We start from the raw sequence: 13,922 nt of genomic DNA, 5'->3' as shown, positions 1-13,922 counted from the left end.
ATTCCCAGAAATCCGGGAGATATCCAAAGCTCGCTGATGACAACAGGGAGAGGAGCGTTTTAGCTCTGGGCAGCATCACTGCAGCCTCGAGGAGGGAAATTAGGAACAAACTCAACAACAGGTTTTGTTAAGAACAAAAAACATCCCCTAATTTTGTACAGACTAGAAATAGGAACAGGCATAAGAAACCCCAATTACTCCCCTGCTCACACACCACTTGGAACCAGGTGAAGTGTTTGTTTCTGCAGTGGAGAGAACAGATGGAGATGTTTCCCTGACCCACATTTCTTAGAGACGAAAGCAAGAAAAACGTTATTGTCTTCCTATTTTCACCTGCAATTCCAGTAACTTTGCTGACTTACATGGAAGATGTTTATGAAAATCTCACCCTTGCATTTTCTTTGGGATGTTTACTCTCCCTCCCGCAGCCAAAATCCACATCAGTGGCACAGAGTTCCTCTAAAGACTTCTCACTGTTACAGATTATTACAGGCCAAATGCGAATGAAAATGGGGAGCCACTGAAGATAGAATTGTCCTTCCCAAGGGCAGAAAAGCAGGGATCCAAGGATGACCCTGCACAGCAGAGCCAAAGTGTCCCCTGGCAGTGACAAACCAGGTCCAAAGTCCAACCAGGGGGCCCAGACAGAGCAAAAGGTGACAGGGCCAAAGACAAGGAGCAACAAGGGTGCAAAGTGTTTCATAAAGCGAGGGAGAAAGACAAACCTGAAGACAAGTAACCCAACAGCAGAGCTGAGGGGCCCAGGCTCAAGCTCAGGTTTAAATGGGCTCCTGGCCTGTGGAGGTGGGTGGAGGCTGCAGGTGAGGCTTGTCAGGGCCATTAAAACTTGGTGGTGGTCTCAGGGTCAAGGCAGAGCAAAAGGATTGTGGGGCCCTTAATAATTCCCTTGTCAGAATTTACAATGCCCATGTGATTGTTTTCTGTCATTAAATGCACAGGTGGGTATATTTTGAAAGCTACAGAACCTATCAATGACACAGCAAGAAGAAATGATAAATGATCAAACTATGAAAATTAACATTCTGACATTAAAAATTTGTCAATAAACCCAACTCGTTCCTTAAATCATAAAATTACCTATGAAATATTTTTCAGTGGTTTTTGTTTGTTTGTTTGTTTGTTTGTGGGGTTGTATGAGGTTTTCTGTTTGTTTGTTTAACAAACTTGTTTTGAATGAGAAACTGCTTGGTGATGTTTTCATTGTCTGTCATCTCTTAGCACACAGGGAAATCTTCCCATGGAAGATTTTACTTCAGCCTAAGGGAAGCTTTTCTTTGATGTCCACACTTTGCTGGGACACCTTGTGTGACTCAGTTCAACAGCCTGGCAACCACCTCTCCTCCCTCTGGTTGTTCATTCTCCCTCACTGGGGTTCCCAAACAGGACAGAACATTCCAGATGTGTCCATACAAGTGCTGGGTGGTGGGAAATAGTCCCTTGATGTGCTGGAAAGCTCCAATACACCCCACTATGCCTTGACCCTTCCTCGCTCTGAGGGTGCATTTACTGACACGTGTTCCACGTGTTCCCCAGGATCTACTGGAGAACACCTGGAACTGCAGAGCTGGAGAAAAGCTCTGTCTCCAGAACTTTTCAGTCCCCAGGTTGTAGGGAAGCACAGGATTACATCATCCCAAAGTGCAGGGGTTGGAATTTGCCTCTGTTGTGCTTCCTGTGGTTCCGGCTGACCTGGATTGCCCGGATGGCTCCGAAGGGCAGCTCTGACACGTGGAGCTGTGTGGAAACATGTGGAGGGGACATTCTGTCAATCTGGCAGTTTAATTTACTTTCCACACCTGAAAAAATAGGGTTACATTGCAAAGAGTTTCGAACACATGTCGAAATAGATGCAGGTCCAGAACTAGGAGATGATCAAATTCTGCTTAGAATGATAGAAGGATAAAGTGCTCTAAAATCAGTAGGTGTAAGGAGCTCTCTTTCAGACTTTATTAATCCCGGTGGATTAAAAAAGACTCATGATGATGATGGTACCTGACCAAGTAAACATGGGCTGGGGCAGACCTGAACAAATCTGGGCAAACATCAGCTATGGAAGGGAGGGAAAAGGGCACAGAACCAGCTGGGAGTGGGATCCTGGGAAGATCACGGTCAGGCAAAGTGTAAATACAGGCCTGGGGACAGTGGCAGGTTTCTCAGAAGGGAAATAGCCTCTCATCATTATTTTTCCATGGGGTACCAGGGAGATGGGAGAGTATGTAAATAAATAAGAGAACACTGAGATCACCCCTGACCCTTCTTGGCTTGTTTCTCAGACTGACAGAAATGAGCCTGCAAGACCATGAACTTTCACCAGCCAGATGGCAAAATGTGTAACAACATTTTTCTCTCTGCTGAGGGAATTCAAGGCCTTTTCCTTCATCCTCATCCAGGAAAATTAGGAGTATCCTCATTGAATAAAATGGAGTTTACTCAGCATAAACCAGAAGTGAGATCAGAGCTGGAACAGAGAATGTTACAGAGGCAGGTGAAGTAGGTTCAGGAGCAAAACCCACTTGATCCTGACCTTTTTCTGTTACAAATCAAACAACAATTCTGAGAGGACTAGAAATGGATGTAGTCTCTGAAAAATAAGCGACCTGTTTTGGAGGAGGAATACTCACAAGATTTCAAGAGCACAGAAGTTTCTGTTGATAAAAGGAGAAATCACAGAATCACTGAGATTGGAAAAGACCTCTGAGGTCATTGAGTCCAACCCATGACTGATCTCCACCTTGTCACCCAGCCCAGAGCACTGAGTGCCACATCCAGTCATTCCTTGGACACCTCCAGGGATGGGGACTTCACCACCTACCTCCCTGGGCAGACCCTGCCAATGCCTGACAGGCCTTTCCATGGAGAAATTCCTCCTGATGTCCAACCTGAACCTCCCCTGGCACAGCTTGAGGCCGTTTCCCCTCATCCTGTCCCTTGTTCCCCGGGAGCAGACCCCGACCCTCACCTGGCTCCACTTTCCTGTCAGGGAGTTGCAGAGAGCAAGAAGGTCCCCCCTGAGTCTCCTTTTCTCCAGGCTGAGCCCCCCCAGCTCCCTCAGTTGATCCTCATATGCTTCTACAGCACATTTACAAATTATATTAATATTGTCTTGTTTTAAAAATATATTTTATGTAACTTTTCATTAAGAATCACTGTCACAATATAGGACCTGCTGTGTTCACCAGGCTGGATTTGTGTCCCTCTCCAGTTACAAGAGATGTACAGAAAATTAATAAACTCAAATAAAAGCTGAATAAACAGAGGAACTTCAAGTACTCTTTTTGCTTTTAACAGTACAGGGTGTGGTTGAGGATTTTATCCAGAGGAACCAAAATTATTCCTATGGAGTTCTTACAGCAAATCCTCTGGAGTTACTTCTGTGCCCTGCTCACATCTTGTGTGTTCTTCATCCCTTTGTTCCTGTATCCTCTTGCTCAGCAGTGAGGATAATTAGGAATGCCTGTCACTTGTTTAAACAAATGCTTTGTTTGGCAACCTTTGTTTTCCTGCTGCTGCTGCAGCTGCAAAATTGTGTGCACAGTGTGTTAATTTTTTACCTTTGATGCTATGGAAGGTTTTTTTTTCCTAACAAAAAAATAAAGGAAACCAATGAATGAGATACCAATCTCTCCTGATCCACACAAAACATGTGAAAGCAGCAACTTCCTCAGAAAACAATGGTAAATGGATGCTGATACAAGGGTAAAATAAGCTGGATATTTCCTGGAACCAAATGATTCTTCATAACATGACAGAGAAATGGTAGCACAGAAATAAAATGCAAGAGAGAGACTAGAAAAAGAGGATGAAAAAGATGAGGAAATAAAACAACAAATAAATACCTTGTTTTATTTGGAAACACAAACTGACAAGGCAACAGAATGTATTTTCTCCTTTAAAATTAAGAAACTAAATTGATATATTACACTCTGAAGTTTTCAGTTATTTTTATATGGGAGAAGGAAAATAAGAATGGATTTGATGTAGCCAATTGAGCAATTACCATGGTTTAAATCACAAATAACTTCCAGTGTATCAATTTCTTGCTCATGTTTGCTCATGGACAGACTCCTATCCTATGGTGAAGTGAAGCCCTCGTTCACTGAACAGGGGTTATACTGAATTTCATTCAATTATTGCAGAATGAGTCAGGTGAGCTCAATTTTTGAAAGCTCCTAAAGCTCAGGAGACTGTGAAGCACTGAAAACAATTCTCCTGAGCTCAGTCATTCATGTGTTCATGTGAATTAAAGACTGAAAGCCAAATCTAGGCCTTCTGATTAAGCACAATGTTGGTCTCCACTGGAGGTTGGGAACAGAAAGATCCTCTTTCTCCTGCTGTTTCCCAAGTTTTGCAGTCAGACCTTCTGAAGTTTTAGTCAAGTCTGGCTGTGTCCATCTCAATGGAACAAGGGATAGGCTGTGATAATGGAGTCTTATCATGATTTATTGGTGTAATTCATAATTTTAAAAGGAAACACCCCCTGCTTTGGGAAAATTATAGGAAAAAAAAAATCCAAAATCATTGCTGTGGTAAAGAGGGAAAAACAAGAGGTAAGTTAATTGTAGATTGCTGGATCAGAGTGGATTTCCTTCCTTGCCCAAGGTGCTGCAGCCTTTCTTAGTGATAACTTTTTATATTATTGTTTTACTGGGCTGTTATGTCTGATTAAAGTTGCAGAGATCAGTTGGATCCCGCCAGTGTTTCCAGTTAAATTGAGTGCTTTAGATAAATACCATAATTGGTTTATGACAATCCTAGTTTTTCTGTTTGTGTTGAGAAGTGATTCCCTGGCTCTGCAGAGGAGCAGGATCTCACACCTTCTGCAGAACAGGAGTTAATAATCTCTGGGAGGGGATAAGAAATCAGGACAGCTTTTATATCAGGCTGGTTTAGGATGACAAAGGCTTTTACCAGCAGCTTCCTCCACCAGGTAGAACACTGATATTTCTATCCCTGTTTTCCAAGCTGGGACCTGGCAATTGCTTGAGTTCAGCAGCAGCTCTTCAGCAAAACTGCCACAGGGCAAATTCCTGCAGCAAAGTGTGAAATAATCCTGTGTGAAAAGTCATTTATAAGTAGTTTAACCTTTGAACTGCCTAATCTGCTTGTGAAGGGAGAGAACACAGTAAGTAAATCAACAGACTCAGCTGAGCAGTTACAAATCTGGACGCAGGAGCAAGGCTTTTCCTGACACACCAGTTGTTAATCCCCAGGCTCACGAAAACTCTTTAGTATCAAAAACTGACTTGAGAAGGGACTGAAGCACTTTTAAACAAAGCTACAGCACCTGAGAACAGCGTTTCAACCCAGGGAACAGCCCCATTAGGTCTGGAGTTGTATCTGTAGGATAACCAGTTACAGCTGAACAAGAGTGGATTCAGCATCTTATTTAAGGAATATTTTTATACAAAAGCCTGAAAGTCACTACCGAAGCTGAAAAATGAAGTATGGTGATGGTCTTTATTGGGCAACACTGTGATATATAAAGATATAAAGCAGTCTAATCTCTGTCTTCTTTCAGAGCCACTTGCATGCTTCCTCTGTGCTTCTTTTTTTGTGCTTTTGTGTATTTTTATCCTTCCCAGGAGGTGAACAGACCATTTGCCACCTTCTCCCTGCCCTTCTGTTCTCACAGCACATGCAGGAGTGGAGCAGCAGCAGGATCAGGCTGCTGAGTTCATTTAGCAAATTCCCACTCACTGTGTCCCCTCAGCTGTGCTCCGAGCACGGGGACATTATCCTCTTTAACATGACAGCTCTCACCCAGCTCATCCCATTTCAGGTGCTCAGGAGCTGTGGGAACGGGGAGGAATTTGATGGAAGGAGCAGAGGAAGGAGTAGAGGATGGGAACGTGTGTGAGTGGCTTTCGAGGTGCAGATAACAATTTGATCTGCTGAGCGACGCCTGGCTGGCCAAGGGCTGTGGCAGGTCTGGACGCAGTAAAAAACACATGGAATAATGGGGTTTGCAGCGGTCCTGAGACACTGCTGGAGGAGGAACAGCAGGGTGTGATCGCAGGCTGTGGGATCAGTGCACACAGCACTGGGCTGTGTTGTCTGAAATGTCCTGGGGAGCACAGGGGGGTCCCTCTGAGCCAGGGGGTTGTGTGGGACCCTCAGGGCTCTGTGTGTGCTCAGGGTGGGAACGGGGTGAGGGGGCTGTTGTGTGGGGGAGGGTGTGGGGTGGTGAGTGAGGTGGGGACTTCAGGAAAGACACGGATGGGTTGGAGCGTGTCCAGGGAAGGGAATGGAGCTGAGGAAGGGTCTGGAGCGTCAGGAACAGCTGAGGGAGCTGGAGGGGCTCAGCCTGGAGAAAAGGAAGCTCAGGGGGGACCTTCTCCCTCTCCACAACTCCCTGACAGGAGGGGGGAGCCAGGTGAGGGTCGGGCTCAGCTCCCAGGGAACAAGGGACAGGATGAGAGGAAACGGCCTCAAGTTGTGCCAGGGGAGATTCAAGCTGGACATCAGGAGGAATTTCTCCATGGAAAGGCCTGTCAGGCCTTAGAAGGGTCTGCCCAGGGAGGTGGTGGAGTCCCCATCCCTGGTAGTGTCCGGGGAAGGCCTGGAGGTGGCACTCAGTGCTCTGGGCTGGGTGACAAGGTGGGGATCGGGCATAGCTTGGACTCACTGATCTCGTAGCCCTTTTCCACCCTGAGTGAGTGCCCGACTCCGTGATGGCGTGACTACACTTCCCGGCACGCCCCGCGCCCCCCGCGCGTACTACAGGTCCCGGCGTGCTCCTGCGGGGGCGCGCGCGGTGCCCTCTGGGATTTGTAGTCCGGTCCTGCCCCTGGCGGCGGCCTCGGCGGCGCAGGGCAGGGCGGGGTGGGGGGAGGCGATGCGCGCGGGCGCGGCGCGTGCGCGGCGCGGGCAGCGCGGCGGATCTCTCGCGAGGAAGGACGCCATTATCGCAGCCGCCGCACAAAACACCACGAGAACTCGGCGCCCGCCTCACACGGTAACGCGGCGCCCCCGCGGGCGGGCGGCTCCGCGCCCCGCGCCGCCCCACGGCCCCGCTCGGCCCCGCACGGCCGCACCCGCCGCACAGCCCGGCACACGCACCGCGCCCCCGCCGCGCCCCCCGGGCCGCGAGCCCGGCGGGGAGGGAGCGGCCGAGGCGGGGGGGGCCGCGCGCACCCCCCGCCTCACCCATGGCTCCCCCACCGACCCGCGGTTTGGTACCGGGGGGAAACCCTTCGCAAGGCCCGGGCACAGGGTGCCCAGAGGAGCTGCGGCTGCCCCAGCCCTGGAAGTGTCCGAGGCCGGGCTGGACCGGGACTGGAGCAGCCTGGTCTAGTGGAAGGTGTCCCTGCCCGTGGCAGGGGATTGGAATGAAATGATCTGGAAAGTCCCTTCCCCGGGGCTGTGGGTCACCCCTCGCGGGGTCAGGGCTGGGGTGGGTGTCCCCCCGGGGGTGTTTGGGGCACGGGCAGGTCGGAGCTGGAGCTGCAGGTTGGGGTTGGGATGGGATGGGAGTGCTTCCTCCATCCTTTCTCCTGGGGCAGGACGCGCTCGGTGCTGCCGCTGCTCCGGAGCGGCCATGGACAGGGAGCATCCCTGGGATCCCTCACATCCCTCAGCAGAGGGAAAACCGCCTCCTGCCGTGCCTTGGTGTGTGCTCATGCAGTGCGAGAGGGGCGTTTTCACATCCATATCGGGGTTGTTGTTTTCTATCCTCTTCATCCCAGTGAACTGTTCGACTAAAGAGTGTAGGGTTAGATGGGAGTTTGGGAAGAAATCCCTCCCTGTGAGGGTGGGGAGGCCCTGGCACAGGTTGTCCAGGGAAGCTCTGGCTGCCCCATCCCTGCAAATGTCCAGGGCCAGGTTGGATGGAGCTTGGAACAACCTGGGCTAGTGGAATGTATGGGGGATGGACCTGGATGGTCTTCCAGGTACCTTCCAGCCCAACCCATTCCAGCATCCTTTGAACACACTCGGTCTTCCCTTTGCCCTTATTTGCAATTTAAGTGTTGCCTTTTTTTTTTTTTTTTTTTTTTTTTTTTTTTTTTTTTTTTTTTTTTTTGTTTTGCTTTATTTTTAAATCCGTGCACAGTGGGAAGCTGTGTACTTCACCAAATATAGTAATTTTATCCTGCTATGGCATGGATAGTTTATGGATCAGTTTATTTTTGGAGCTCTCCAGGGAAGATTTTTTGAAGTAAACAAGAGTTATTTGCAACTGAGCGATTGCTACAGTGGAAGCAGCTTTAAATTGTTACTAAATGAAATTGGGTGCTTTTTTTTTTGCTACTTTTTTTGCCTTTTCTATGAGGTGTAGTGCCCTATCCATGGCAGGTTTTCAAGAAGCAGAAATTTTGAATGTTTAAATATCAAGCAAAAAAATGCATCTGTCTCAATTTTGTAGTGTAGTCACTGAATTTGAAGTGACTTTTTAAACTGTGGGTTTTCTCTATTAGAAAGTATTTATATATATGTAAGTATGTGTATATATATATAAAATAGATGTTCTTAGAAATGAAACAGAATATGAGGGATTTAATTCTAATACTGTGAGCACCTTTTCCCATCATTAAATAACATCTTGGCAGGAGTTCAGTTTTCACTACCAGCTCTTAGGAAGAAAGATTATGTATTTATTGAGAGAGTAAAACCATTGAGGTTGGATTTGGGAAACATTTTGTCTCCTTCAGAGGATGAAAACACTTTATACTTTTTTTTTGTTTGTTTGTTTGTTTAATTTCTCATTTGTGTTACAGTAACTGGCTTTATCCTTTTCATTACCTAGCCATGTGTCAGTTTTGTGGTTCCAGGTGTTAAGGAAGGCTTTTTAAAGGTAAATTGATTAATAACCCCCAGAATAATTGAATAATACCATTAAGTGTGGTACTGATTCTCAAGATCCACAGCTGCAGGGGCTCCACCAGCACTTGTTCCACTACATATGTTTGGAAAAGGCTCCTTTCCTGCCTGCGCTGATTTTAACAGGAACAACATCCCTGTTCTGGAGTTTTGGGGTGATGAGGAGAGGAAGGATGAGCTTTGACTCCCAGCTCCTGTCACCAGGAGCTCTAATTACAGATTTGCTTTGTCTTTGCAAGGAGTTGGGCTGTCCCTGGGATTCAGACCCGTGGGAATTCTGGGAAGAGGCTCCCATTTCCAAGGACTTGAGGTGTCTCTTTCTTAAGAAGGGTGTCTCTTTCTTAAGCTTCTGCCAATATTGGTAAAACACCATTTGTGCAGGAGCAACACGTGGTTTCATTTTGTCAGAACTTGAAGGTTTTCCTCTTATTTCATTGGAGAAATCCTTGAATTGGAGTTGCTGGGATTGGAAAAAGATTAGAATTAGATCCGTAAAAGATCTTTGTAGGTGAAACTTTGCCAATAAAATTTCAGTCACAGACTTATTTCTTTTACTTTGAAACTTGATACTTAGTGATTAACAGTAATTGAAGTAACTTTATTTTCTGTTTTTGGTTTTTTTTTTTTCCGTTTAAAGACTAATCTTTTTTTTCCCCCAAGTAAAAATAAAAAGAATCAACTGTCTTCAAAGTCACATCAAACACTTGTTTCCTTGCAGTTTTAGGTTTTTAAAGCTGCTGTTCAGTGCTGAGTTTTCCCTCCCAGTTGTTGGACTGCAAAATACAGAGAAGGTTTAACTTCGTCACATCCTTTGCCTTTGGGACTTGAATAAAGTAATTTGTAATGTTGTCTGTTGAACAAAATCATTTTATCTTGTTTCCTGTTTGTAACTCCCGACTTAGAGCACTTAAGGGAAAAATACATGAAATTCAAGTTTTCCTCTGAAAATTGGAGCCTGTGTTTTATGGTGGAAAGGAATGGAGGGAATTCCTGGCAACTGGGAAGTTACTCACCCTTCATGTCCCTGCTTCTCAGGCACAAGTGTGTTACATGTGCCAACCTACCTCTAATATCGTGGGAATTTATAATGTTGTAAGTTTAAAGCTGAGTTTAATTTGTGTTTTTTTAACTTAGAGGGAGGGGGAATGATAAACCAGGATCAGAAAATGCAGAACTGTGAGGCAAGGTGGGGGTCAGGCTCTGCTCCCAGGGAACAAGGGACAGGATGAGGGGAAACAGCCTCCAGTTGAGCCAGGGGAGGTTCAGGTTGGACATCAGGAGGAATTTCTCCATGGAAAGGACTGTCAGGCATTGGAAGCGGCTGCCCAGGGAGGTGGTGGAGTCCCCATCCCTGGAGGTGTCCCAAGGAATGACTGGAGGTGGCACTCAGTGCTCTGGGCTGGGTGACAAGGTGGGGATCGGGTACAGGTTGGACTCGATGGGCTGGGAGGGCTTTTCCAACCTCAGTGATTATGAAAATACTTCAGAACATTAAGAATTCACTCTTATGTTTTCCTACTGAAATGATCTCCATAAGTATTTTGGGAAGAATGTTAAAATCCTGATATCCCTGTTTTAAAGCAGTGCTCAGGTCTGTTTGGGCAGCTGGAAGGGCACCTTTGTCTACGTGGCTATAGGAGGAAAAGCTGTTAGAAAGCTGGAGTAAGCAGGTTACTTGTGGTGTGTTTGATATTGGCCATCCTGCTTTTTGTAGTAGCAGCCTGTGCCAGTGCAGGGGTCTGTCCTGGACACCCCTGGAATTGCTGGATCAGGAAGTTTTCCCCCCGTATAAAAGATGTGCAGTGCATTTATTAGGAAAGATGAAGTGATAAAAAAATATAAATTTTTCCCTTTTTTTACTAAAGTTTCTGTTTTAAGTAAGCTGACAGAGGGAATTGCAGGGTTAGATGGGATATTGGGAAGAAATCCTTCCCTGTGAGGGTGGTGACGCCCTGCACAGGTTGCCCTGAGAAGCTGTGGCTGCTCCATCCCTGGAAGTGTCCAAGGCCAGGTTGGACAGGGCTTGGATCAACCTGGTTTAGTGGAAGGTGTCCCTGCTCATGGAATGAGATGAACTTTAAGGTCTCTTCCATCCAATTCCATGATTTTAAGGGATGTTTTGAGTCTGACACTGTGGACCTACCTTCACTATTGGGGTACACTCTGCCAGCATTGCTTTCATGCTGATCATCTCCCTGAAAATAGGTCTGTCCCCAACACCTGCAGGATGGTTTGGAGTTTACTGAGGTGGAAAAGAAAAATAGTTTTATATAAACAATATGAAACTAAGTCTGAAAATTATTTGAATTTCATGGAATTGTGGAATACCCTGAGTTGGAAGGGACTCCTGGCCCTGCCCAGGACACCCCAAAATCCCACCCTGTCCGTGAGAGCGTTGTCCAAACACTCCTTGAGCTCTGGCAGCCTTGGGGCCATGACCACTGCCCTGGGCAGCCTGGTCAGTGCCAACCACCCCCTGAGGGAAGAAGCTTTTCCTGATATCCAGCCTCATCCTCCCCCTTAAGCAGCTGCAGGTGTTTTGGAGCTGTTATCAATAAAATTCTCCATCTAGTGGATGAAACCAAGAAAACAACGGAACAGACTTTGCTGTCAGGGCAGGTCTTGTCTCTTATTTGCTGTTTTTCAGCAAGCTGTACAAATTGTGCCCGGAGTGAAGGACCCGTGTCTGGATTAATTCCAGCAGGATGGTGAGAGCTGAGCTCTGCCTGAAGGCCCCCAGTCTGGAAACATTTAGATCCAGTCCCTGGGCTCGGCTCGTGGAGTTCACTGAGGTTAAATGGCTGTAAAATTAAATTCAGCCCTTTCTCTGTGTCCAGGCACCTGAAAGCGCAGCTGCAGCAGGTGTGAACAAATCCTTCCCAGCTCCCTTGGGAATAATTCCATCCAAGCTGTGGCAGTGCAGGTGTTGGCACATGACAGCAGCAGGAGTGTTTGTCCAAGATCCGCAGGGAATTCGGGCTGGAGTTGCTGGTGTGTGACCACCCACTGACATTCCTTGTGCCAGAGCGTGTCCAGCGCCTGGGAGGACACTGGGAGGCAGGGAAATGTATTCCTGGAGTGCTTGTTGTATGTTGTGTTGGGATTGTGGCCAGTGGCAGCATGGTAGAAGAGTTGGGAAAAGGCATCCAAGCAAAACAGCAGCTTGTACCAGGTGGAATGAAAAAAAAAAAAAAAGTCCTAAAAAGCTGAATATTTCTAAAAGCAAAGCAATAAAACAATACTAATGATGTGAGCTGTCCTGGTAGTACTTGAGAATTTCTGCCTCCCTCTGAGGTTTTGTACTCCCGAAAGTCTCCAGCTCCTTTGTTCCTGGAGTACCCATTCCAGTTTTTGGGTTGCTTCCTGAATTTAAGGACTTGTACTGGAGTCCATGAGCTCAGTATCCCTAGGAGTGAGATTTATTTTATATGTCCATCTCCAGGATGTTGTGGCTGTTGTCTGGGCTTTCCCAGATAAGGAATGTTTGGGGAGAACAGATATTTTTCTGATCTTTGGCTGAACCAAAGCTGCCTTTATTTTGTTGCACTCATTTTTAAACTGTTAAACTGAAATGCTTGTGCAGTTTTACTGTCAAATTTGAAACAGTGTTTTTACTTGCTCTTTAAAGTGGATTGAGCATAAGGATGAAAGCTAAACAGATGCTAAGGAAGATAATTCTCCTTTGTAGGTTTTGGTAGTAATAAAGAAATGTAAATCTGATCTCTTTCCCCATAAAAACTGATTTTCAACTTCCCAGAAAAAGGAGCTTCTTTTCAGAGAGCTGGGGCACAAGGGAGGCTGGCAGCTCTTGTATTTGCAATGCTCTTAAATTGTTGCTTTTTATCCTGTTGTTCCTCCTTTGTTACAGTAACATTTGCACTGGTGTGGGTTTTTTGGGAATCAGGAATTAGTGTAGGAAGGCTCCATTCCAGCTGCCAACCCAAGTGACTTTATGCTGGGGGAAAAGCCAGGCTTTGGGTTATTTAATTGTTGCCAGTGAGAGAGCAAGACTAACAGAGCCTTGTTGGGTTCTGAGCCGTGTAACACTCAGGAATAACTTCAGATTATCCCAACATTCCCGGTTCTGTTGCTGGGACTGCCCATGGAGGTAGTTCCTCTGCAGACCCCGCAGGGTGCTCAGAGCAGACCCATGCCCAGGTTAGAGCCTCACCAGGGGGTTATTCTTCAGGCAGACCTTCACCTGAACAATTTTGTCCTGTCCTTGGCGTGCTTTTTGCTGGGATTCCATAGTTTGTTTCCCAAGTGGATTTAACTGAGCTGGGGATTTTTTCCTTACACAGAGACTTAAAGCTCAGAGGCCCCATGGGCTGGTTCCCTGCAGGGATGAGACCTCAGGGAAGCTGGGCTGACTAAAATAAAGTTAATGAGTTTTGTCCTCTGGATCTGCCCTGTCAGAGGGTGGATGATCTTTACACTGGAATTCCTTTACGGCATAAGGTCATTTCACTTCTCACAGAGCACTGATCCACTGCCATGTGTTGAATATATTCCCATCACTGGGCTTGGCTTCACAGTCACCTGCTTTGGGAAACTTTAGTGTCAGTGAATCAGAGTTCTTGGAGGATAAGGAACTTTGTCCCATGCATGGTGTATATTGGACTAATGGCTGGGCGAAATTCACTGGCTAAATTCATTCAAGGGGAATAGTTTTTCACTGCCAGAGGGCAGAGTTAGACGGGATATGGGGAAGAAATCCTTCCCTGTGAGGGTGGTGAGTCCCTGGCACAGGTTGCCCAGTGAAGTTGTGGCTGCCCCATCCCTCAAGGGGTCCAAGCCCAGGTTGGACGGGGCTTGGATCAACCTGGGATAGTGGAAGGTGTCCCTGCCCATGGCAGGGGATTAGAACTCAGTGATCTTTAAGGTCCCTTCCAGCCCAAATCTTTCCAGATTCCAAATGTGTTTGTATACTGAGGAATATATTTGTTACAGAACTGACATGTTTGAAAATTGACTTTAACTAATTTAAAGGAAAAGTGGAACGAAGAAGAGGAAAAACATTTGGGACTGTGGGGTTGGGCAAAGGCGAGTGACATCCTTCACCTTTTCTTACACAATCAGCACCA

General features: G+C 46.6%; 1 protein-coding gene across 3 annotated transcripts in view; it reads left to right on the top strand.

The window, feature by feature from the left end:
* The first annotated feature begins 6,869 nt into the window (after positions 1–6,869).
* Positions 6,870–13,922, top strand: part of BANP (BTG3 associated nuclear protein) — a 114,318-nt gene continuing 107,265 nt past the window's right edge. For 2 of the 3 annotated variants that reach the window (XM_027890385.1, XM_027890367.1), the window contains exon 1: positions 6,870–6,976. The gene's annotated coding sequence lies outside the window, so the exon portion shown is untranslated. Of the gene's footprint in view, positions 6,977–9,740; positions 9,931–13,922 lie in introns of all 3 variants that reach the window. The other variant, XM_027890375.1, reaches the window with a different exon arrangement.

Source organism: Empidonax traillii, unplaced genomic scaffold (genome assembly GCF_003031625.1).
Source record: "Empidonax traillii isolate 1590-97213 ecotype Southwest subspecies unplaced genomic scaffold, ASM303162v1 scaffold13:size3042203, whole genome shotgun sequence".
Classification (NCBI taxonomy): Eukaryota; Metazoa; Chordata; class Aves; order Passeriformes; family Tyrannidae; genus Empidonax; species Empidonax traillii.
This window is presented reverse-complemented; position numbering and strand designations above follow the sequence as displayed.